This window comes from Ascaphus truei, chromosome 2, assembly GCF_040206685.1.
Source record: "Ascaphus truei isolate aAscTru1 chromosome 2, aAscTru1.hap1, whole genome shotgun sequence".
In the NCBI taxonomy this organism is placed as follows: domain Eukaryota; kingdom Metazoa; phylum Chordata; class Amphibia; order Anura; family Ascaphidae; genus Ascaphus; species Ascaphus truei.
Genome location: NC_134484.1, coordinates 124,439,304 through 124,448,162, shown reverse-complemented (window position 1 = coordinate 124,448,162; position 8,859 = coordinate 124,439,304). Strand labels below are relative to the sequence as shown.

Below are 8,859 nucleotides of genomic sequence, written 5' to 3'. Positions count from 1 at the left end.
GAATTTAGAAGGAAATGTACATTTATCCCTTAAACATCCAAAGGTCCTTACATCACTACCTTTGAGAGATTAGTGGAACAGGATCTTAAAAAACTGGCAGAGAGATGCACATTCAATCAGGCACCCCATGGCAATCTCACAGAGGAGGAAAAAATAGAACTATTTAACCTTCAAACTGATCCTACTATTGTTATAAACAATGCCGACAAAGGGGGTGCAGTAGTGGTGCAGTCCTCTGCCAGCTATAAACAAGAAGCTCTCAGACAGCTGGGAGATCTGACCCCATATAAAAAACTTGGGAAAGATCCCACCGGTGTTTTCCTTAGGGAGTTGAGAACACTTCTGGACATGGGTAGAACATTGTGTGTCCTTAATACCAAAGAGTTTGATTTCCTGTTTTGTTCACATCCGATTGTTCCCATTTTTCACCATCTCCCAAAGATCCATAGGTCACTGACCTGCCCTCCTGGCAGGCCCATAGTGGCTAGCATTGGATCTTTGGGAGATGGTGTCTCTCGCTACATTGATAATTTTCTCCAACCTTTGGTTCAAGAATTACCCTCCCTTCTTAAGGATACCAACCAATTACTGATGGATCTGCAAAATATTGAGTGGGAGACCTCTTTTTGTTGGGTGACTATGGATGTGATGTCCTTGTATAGTATTATCCAACACGAACAAGGTATCGCTGCAATACAACATTTTCTCCATTTATCTAACTTACCCACGACACTTTGTACATTCTTGGTTGAAGCTATTACTTTCTTATTAACCTACAATTATTTCACTTTTGATTCACAATTTTACTTACAACTTAAAGGCACGGCTATGAGTACTTCATTTGCATCATCTTATGCTAATTTGTTTATGGGCTTTTGGGAATCTATTTTTATTTATGGTGATCACAATCTTTTTAGGAAGCACATTAAATTCTATAGACGATACATTGACAACTTGCTTTTTATCTGGGATGGTGATTTTTTATCTTTTGAAACTTTCTTTAACACCTTGAATATTAACAACTATAATCTCAAGTTCACTTATGATTTTATTATTCAACACATCTGTTATTTGGACATAATGTTGTACATAGATATCAACAAGACATTTCAAACGGACATCTACAGGAAACCCAACTATCGTGATGCCTTTCTCATGTCTAATAGTGATAATTCTAGATCCCTCAAGAGGGGTATCTTGAAGGGACAATTTTTGAGATTAAAAAGACTTTTAACGTTAACTTTTAACTTTTCCACTGAGGAGTCTTTTGAGACGCAGTCCATCGACCTGGCTCTTAGATTTCAAATGAGGGGATATGATCGTTTACATATCATGGAGGCTCTCGATGTAGTTAGATCATTGGATCGGGTGGATCTTCTTTCTTTGTAACGCCTACATGCCCGTATGACACTGCACACACAGGAGCTACAGGAAAGCTATGCTGGGCAAGGAAAGAGAGGACAGACTGGGGTTATAAAGGAGGGAGAACAAATAGCAGGAAGGGGTGGAGCAGGGGTTGGTCTGGGAGCTTGCAGGGATAGGTGTGAGAGAGCAGGGGAGGAGACAGGGAGGTAATCTAGGGTAATGGCCTGCAAGCTCCGGGGAGTGGAGCCAGTACCTGGGGAGGAATGGTAAGTAGAGCCGGTGCGCGCACCCTCTGTAACACAGTCGCGTGCACGCGCGACGTACGAGTACCAATGCGTGGAGGAAGGATCGCGGAGGAGGTACTCGGCTTGTGAGTATGAGAGGGGGAAGGAGCAGCGGAACCGGGTAGGGAGACGGAGGTACGCCGAGGGGCGTGAGTCCCCTGACGGGAGATCAGGGACCAGGAATGCGCGCGCACAGTGAGGGGACCGCGCATGCGCGTAGACCGCGAACGGGAGCGTGACCGCGCCACGAGGGAATGAGGCAGAGACTGGGAAGGCAAGGAAAGGGGAGGGTTAGCCGGAGGGACCAAGGTGACGGGGACACGCTGGGAAGAGCGAGTCCCCCGATCCGTTACATTCTTCTGGTGATGTTTCTAAAAAACGCAATAGGGGAGGGCTCCTTCTCAGAAGAGAAGAAATCAAAATGTACCTTATTTTATTACACAACAATGTAAACAAGCGGACTCAATTAGACATATCATTTATAAACATTGGGACACTTTAAAGTTAGACATGGGTCTAAAGAAATTTGTAAATGATGGACCAAAATTTGTCTTCAAGAAGGCTGTCATTGGCGGGCTTTCTGTCACCTAGTCTATTTCATTCAACATCACCAACAACGTATTTCTAATATACCTAAGGGCTTTTTTAAGTGCGGCCATTGTGTTGTCTGCCAATATGCCGTTCCGATTGTCAATATTAAATCTATAAAACCAAAAATGAACATCAAAATTAATACATTTATTAATTGCAATTCTAGTTATATCATTTATATACTGAATTGCGGCTGTGGCAGACATTACATAGGTCGCACTATTAGACCACTAAAGCTAAGAATTATGGAGCATGTCAATTAGGAAAAGTACCACCACACACCCAGTGTCTAGACACTTTGCCCATTGCCCACAGGGCGGTATCCAGTACTTCTCCTTTTCTGCTGTTGAGCATGTTCCCCCACCCATTCGGGGGGTTGAAAGACTGAACATGCTCAACAAACGGGACATGTTCTGGATTTTCAGCATGGATACTCTGCAACCGGCTGGCATCAATCAAGATTGAGAACTAATTCATTTTTTATAATATATATATAATTTTTCTCCTATTTTCTCAAAATTATTATTTTTTATTATGCCATTTATTTTGTTTATTTATATTATATTTATTGTATATTGATGCTGGTTATTGTATTGGTTTCTATATGACTTGCTTTATTATTCCATTTATGATTAGTTATTTATTATGTTAAGTTTTCTTCTTCACATTTATATTTTCTTTTAATTAATCTTTCTATCGTGTTATTATTATTATTGTGGTTTAATAACAGTATTTTGGACTATTGAAATTTATATTCATAGTCCTGGTTTATTATATATATTAATTTTTTCATAATTACAAATTGATCATTAGGGTTTTTAGTCTATTATGCTTACACAGATGTTTAAATAAGTGATTATTTATGTCTATATATATATATATATATATATATATATATATATATATATATATATATACTCATACATTTTTTAGGTTTCATTTCAGTGTTTACTATTCTTGATATCATTCTTATATATTTATTTGATAGTTTAGGTTAGATACATAATTAATTCTCTTTGCATTTAATTTAATTTATTTAGCACTGGAGGTTGTGAATTTATATTCATAAATATTTATATATATTTTTTTATAGTTTTATATGATTTGATATATATATATATATATATATATATATATATATATATATATATATATACAGTATATATATATATATATATATTGGGGGTGTTGTGTTTTAGTCATCCTTGGGTATTATGTATTTTGCATTATTTATTTATATACATTGCTATATATATATTATTTAAAATTGTTTTTTATTGTTCTGATTTTAATTTTTAAGTTGTTGTTGTTTTTCACTATTACATATTTTGTTTTCATTTTCTTCATCAATGTATATCATTGGTGATGTTGGGTTACAATTTACCTGCTTTGTATTTGTTTCTGTGTCATGTTTGTGCATTTCCTTGCTTTGCGGTTCCAATGCAGAGGTGTTTTTACCCATTGAGGCTTCTGTAGCCCACTACCCGGTCTTTACACCAGCTGACCTGATTGGTAGGTTTTGGCGCGAATTCACCTCTTCATTGGAGCTGCTATTTAAGGGAGTAAGTTTGGAACGCAGGTCACTCTTTGATAAAGCACCATAGAGGCGTGAAACGCATTAGAGGACCTTTTTCTTTAGCTTTTGCTATTATGCATCTCCAATAAAGCATTTTTATTTTTCCAACCTGCCTCCATCCCTATTTTCAGCAGAGCTCAACCATCTTTTTGTTGTTTCTAATATTACATCATGTATGGAATTCCAAAGATCTCCAGTCAAATTGTTGTTTTCCTGGAGTCTCAAAAATTGTATAATATATATTCAATTGTTTTAACTCTACATATATGTATATACCCTGCATGGGTAGATTAGAAACTGTGATAGGTCCTTAATGTGAGAAAAAAAATCTCTGGAGACTACAAAAATGTACAAGAGGAAAAATGGTTTACCTATTGAAATTTCAAATAGAAAAGAAAAAAGGATAAAGGAAGGGCAAAGTGGAGAGACACAAGATATTTATCGAAAAAAGGTTAAGTTGATGTCTATGTTAAAACCTCATGGAGCAAGTGTCTTGAGAGTGTATAGCCAGTATGTTTCACCCTGTGATATATTTTTTTACTTTATCTCCTCCTCTCTATTCAGTCTTCACCAATTCTATTCCTATACATTTTTAATATTTAGGATTACATTGAGATTTTAAAATAGTTGGGCACACTATGGGTTTCTAGGTCCTTTTCTATATTTCTTATGCATTCAGCTAGCCTTACTTTAAGGACTCTTGTTTTCCTGCCAAAGTACTGTTTTCCACAGCTGCATTCAAGCTACATTCCATTTTTACTGTTACATGAGATATATTCTTGAATCAAAATCCCTACTCATTGATGGTAGCATGCTATCACATCTACATGCTCTACAATTTGTGCACCTGAAAAAGTATGTTGTGCCCTTTTACAACAAACACTCTTCTCTTTTTGTTTTAAGATAATTTGAAACTACTTTCTGTTTAAAACTAGGAGCTCTCGAAAAAACTATTTTTTTTTTAAATTACAGTCTTCGACATTTCATCTTTTTATTACAAAACTTATTTCTATCTTTCTTCTGAGTCTTGTATTGTATTAATTCTTTCCTTTCTATATTTGAAACCGTCTCAAAGGTCTCATCTACAATTATTATATTTTCTATCTAAGAATTTGTCTTTCATGTTAAGTGTTTGTGACATGTAATCTCTCTTATTAGAGCAATTCATTTTTAGACACTTGAATTGCCCATACGTGATATTATCCGGCCAGATTTTATGATGGCTGTTTGTTGCTAAAATATAATTTTTGTAATTAACTTGTTTGAGAAATGTTTTCATTTTGATCTTACAATCCTCTATTTCATTTTCAATTTCAAGATCTAGAAACTACATTTTTTGTTTGCTTTTCGTATGTGTAAAGAGAAGATTACAATGATTAGTATTGATATATAGTATTTAAGGAAATCTAGAGTTTCTTCTTCTCCCTTCCAAATCAAGATAACACCATCCTTGTAGCTTTGCCATACCACAAGGTTCGCACTATGTGTGTTATAATAAACTTATAAAAGTGTATAAAAGTATAATAATATTTCTCAAACAATCCAGTGTCACTATTTGCATTTTTGTCACGATATTGTGGACATCGTGTATGGTTTTTATGTTCACCCCACCAGCTGTGTGTGTTAGTTTAGATTGCCAGATCTGTGTCAATTAAGTGTTAATTAGAGGGGTTACATACACAGGGCATGACAATGGTAATAGTACACTCCTGACGAAGCCGAAACAGTTCTACTGGGCGAAACGCGTAGAGTGAAGTTTGGTCACACAGGCGATCCGTAATAAGCTATCTCCACAGCAGGGGTGACGTCAGACACTCCGACAGACACGATGGAGCAAAGAGACAGTCCCCGCAAAGACTCCACGGACAGCGGGAGGCATCCAATTGAAGGGAGGCGGAGAGAGACATTGTGGTGCGGTGACCCTGTTATTCACTATCGAGTGATATATGCCTTAATTTTATGCACAATTGTGAGTGCGCATTTTATATTTTAAACATAAAGATTTCATTTACTTAATTGATCTGAGCTATGTAGTCTTTCTATCTCTCCTTACTGGTGACTCATCACCCTCTGTGCCATTGGATGGGAGTCCTGCTCAGCACATATACATTGAAAACCACGGGCAGCAGCCTTCCTTGCATGTGCCTTTATTTCTCCTGTATCCTGTTAGTAGGCTATGCATAGAGCCAAAATTACAGACATTGCTATATCCCAGATACTCAAAACACCTGCACTTATATTGTTTGTGTTATTTGTCTTCTTTTCCCTTACATGCTCCCCCCTGGATTGTTTGACAAATATCCTTACATCTTGGAACCCGTGAAGACAGGTCTCACTAGAGGGTTTGAGCTGGGATATTAGACTTTATATTTCACTTTATTTGTCACTATTGGATTAGTCCCTATGTGTTGTATTATTTAGCATAACACTTTATTGCTACTATTCACTTAATGGTGTTCGCGCCTCTTTTATCACATTCACGTACTCACTAAAAGTATAATAATTGTACAATCACTAATATCAGCACTATATATATATATGTACATATATATATATATATACACACTGTATATAGAAATGTTTCTCAAACAGTTATGGGTACAACATTCTGCACTCTGTAATTAGGGTTTCTGCAGTCAAAAACAGCATTTGATGCTTTTTATTAATGGCATTTGATAAAGTGCTTTTCTCCCAATGGGACTGAAATCAACTCACTATTACAAAATAGCATGTGGTACATAGAATTGTACAAGAACGGTTCATGCCCACACAAGCTTACAATAAACCGTATGCTTTGGTGCCGGAGGTACAGATAGATACGGTGACTTTCCCAAGGTCACAAGTAGCTGAATCATTTGAACCAGGCATTCTGACTCAAACACTGTGTCGCTGAGTCACTCCTTCAGAATAAACTGTATATAGAAAGATTGCTGAATAACTTTAAGTTTTACAAATGTTATACACTTTAAAAAAAATGAAATTCTATATTTGAATCTATAAGGTGCTGATGAAATTACTATTTTGGTACTATGTTCTTTGCGAACAAAGCAAACTACAGTATAACACAGTGTTTTTTAAATTAAGTAATATCTTAAAATGTGTGAAATTGTTACTGAAGTTTGTGAACCAGGTGAAATCTGCTAATTTCAGTCACAGAATGATAGTAAAAATCAGCAAAGATTACAAAAAAGTCAATATGCAGGTCACACAACCCTAAATTTAGGTTACACAATACATTCTATGCTGCCATTTGTTCAATTATTTTTTTATTTATTTTATTTATAAAATATTTTACCAGGAAGTAATACATTGAGAGTTACCTCTCGTTTTCAAGTATGTCCTGGGCACAGAGTTAAGACAAATAATACATGGTTACAAATACAGTTACATAAATGAGCAGGGTATACATTATATACAAGACATTGCGTCTTAAATATTGCGTATAAATATTAATATAATAATAAATATTAAGGGCGTATGAAACAGTTACAGACCAGTTACAGACCAGATTAAAATGTGTGACAGCCTTAGATTTGAAAGAACTTAAACTGGTGGTGGATGTGAGAGTCTCTGGTAGGTTGTTCCAGTTTTGGGGTGCACGGTAAGAGGAACGTCCGGATACTTTGTTGAGCCTTGGGACCATGAACAGTCTTTTGGAGTCTGATCTCAGATGATAGGTGCTGCATGTGGTAGGGGTGAGGAGCTTCTTCAGGTAGCTGGGTAGCTTGCCCATAAAGAATTTGAAGGCAAGACAGGAAAGGTGAACTTTGCGCCTAGACTCGAGTGATGACCAATCTAGTTCTTTGAGCATTTCGCAGTGATGTGTTCTATAGTTGAATTGGAGAATAAAATTACAAATTGTATTGTAGAGGGTGTCAAGTTTGCTAAGGTGGGTTTGAGGTGCCGAGCCATATACTATGTCTCCATAGTCAATAATTGGCATTAGCATCTGCTGTGCGATATGCTTTCTGACCAGGAGATTAGGGAGGATTTGTTCCTGTAAAGTACCCCTAGTTTGGCATAGGTCTTGGTTGTTAGGGTATCAATGTGCATCCCGAATGTTATGTGGGAGTCAAACCATATGCCCAGGTATTTAAAACTAGTGACAGGGATTAGGGTGGTGTTAGTGTTGGTTCTAATCTGGAGCTCAGTCGCTGGAAGCTTTAAAAATTTAGTCTTGGTCCCAAATACCATTGTCATTTGCATACATGTGTATTGAGGCTTCCTGAAAAGCTGTGGGAAGATCATTGGTGTACACTGAGAAGAGTAGGGTCCCCCCAGAACAGAGCCTTGCGGTACACCACAGGTGATATCCAGGGGGTTGGAGTTAGAGCCTGAGATGGACACATGTTGGGTTCTACCTGATAGGTAGGACTGAAACCAGTTTAAAGCATGCTTCCCTATTCCAGAGCTCTGGAATTCGTTAAGCAGGATAGCATGATCAACAGTATCAAAAGCCTTTGCAAAATCTAGGAATACTGCACCAGTGAGTTGACCCCGTACATTACACACTGGATTTCATTGCAAACTTTTAGCAGGGTTAGTTACGGTAGAGTGTTTGGGGCGAAAGCCAGATTGGAATTGGCTAGGGAAATTTGTCTTGTTATAGTAATCGCTTAATTGGGAGTGGACACATTTTTCCATGACTTTGGATAGGATTGGGAGAAGGGAGATTGGCCTGTAGTTTGAGACAGTGTTTTTGTCCCCACTTTTGAAGATTGGGACAACTCTGGCAGCTTTCCAGGTCTTAGGGATATGGCCTGCAGACAGGATAGAGTTGACTATGGAAGCAATTGGTTTGGCAATTGCTGGGGCACCAAGTCTTAGGAACCTAGATTGTAATAAGTCAGGTCCACATTGGCTGCTTAGTTTTAATTTGAGGAGCGCTTGTGTAATCTCCTCTTCGGATACTGGGCCAAATTGAAAATTGTGGGCAGTGTTGGGAGGGGGTGAGGCTATATGGGATATGCCAAGGATGAGATTCAGGTTTGTGGTTTGGGTTGCGTTTCGCTAATAAGTTAGTAGTACACCCCACAAAGTAAT

General features: G+C 37.4%; 1 long non-coding RNA gene across 1 annotated transcript; it reads right to left on the bottom strand.

The window, feature by feature from the left end:
* Positions 1–870: 870 nt before the first annotated feature.
* Positions 871–2,352, bottom strand: LOC142488570 (uncharacterized). Its single transcript, XR_012799503.1, has 2 exons — positions 2,283–2,352; positions 871–1,425 (listed from the first exon to the last, which is right to left on the bottom strand). It is a non-coding gene; the product is annotated as an uncharacterized LOC142488570 (long non-coding RNA).
* Between the last annotated feature and the right edge of the window lie 6,507 nt (positions 2,353–8,859).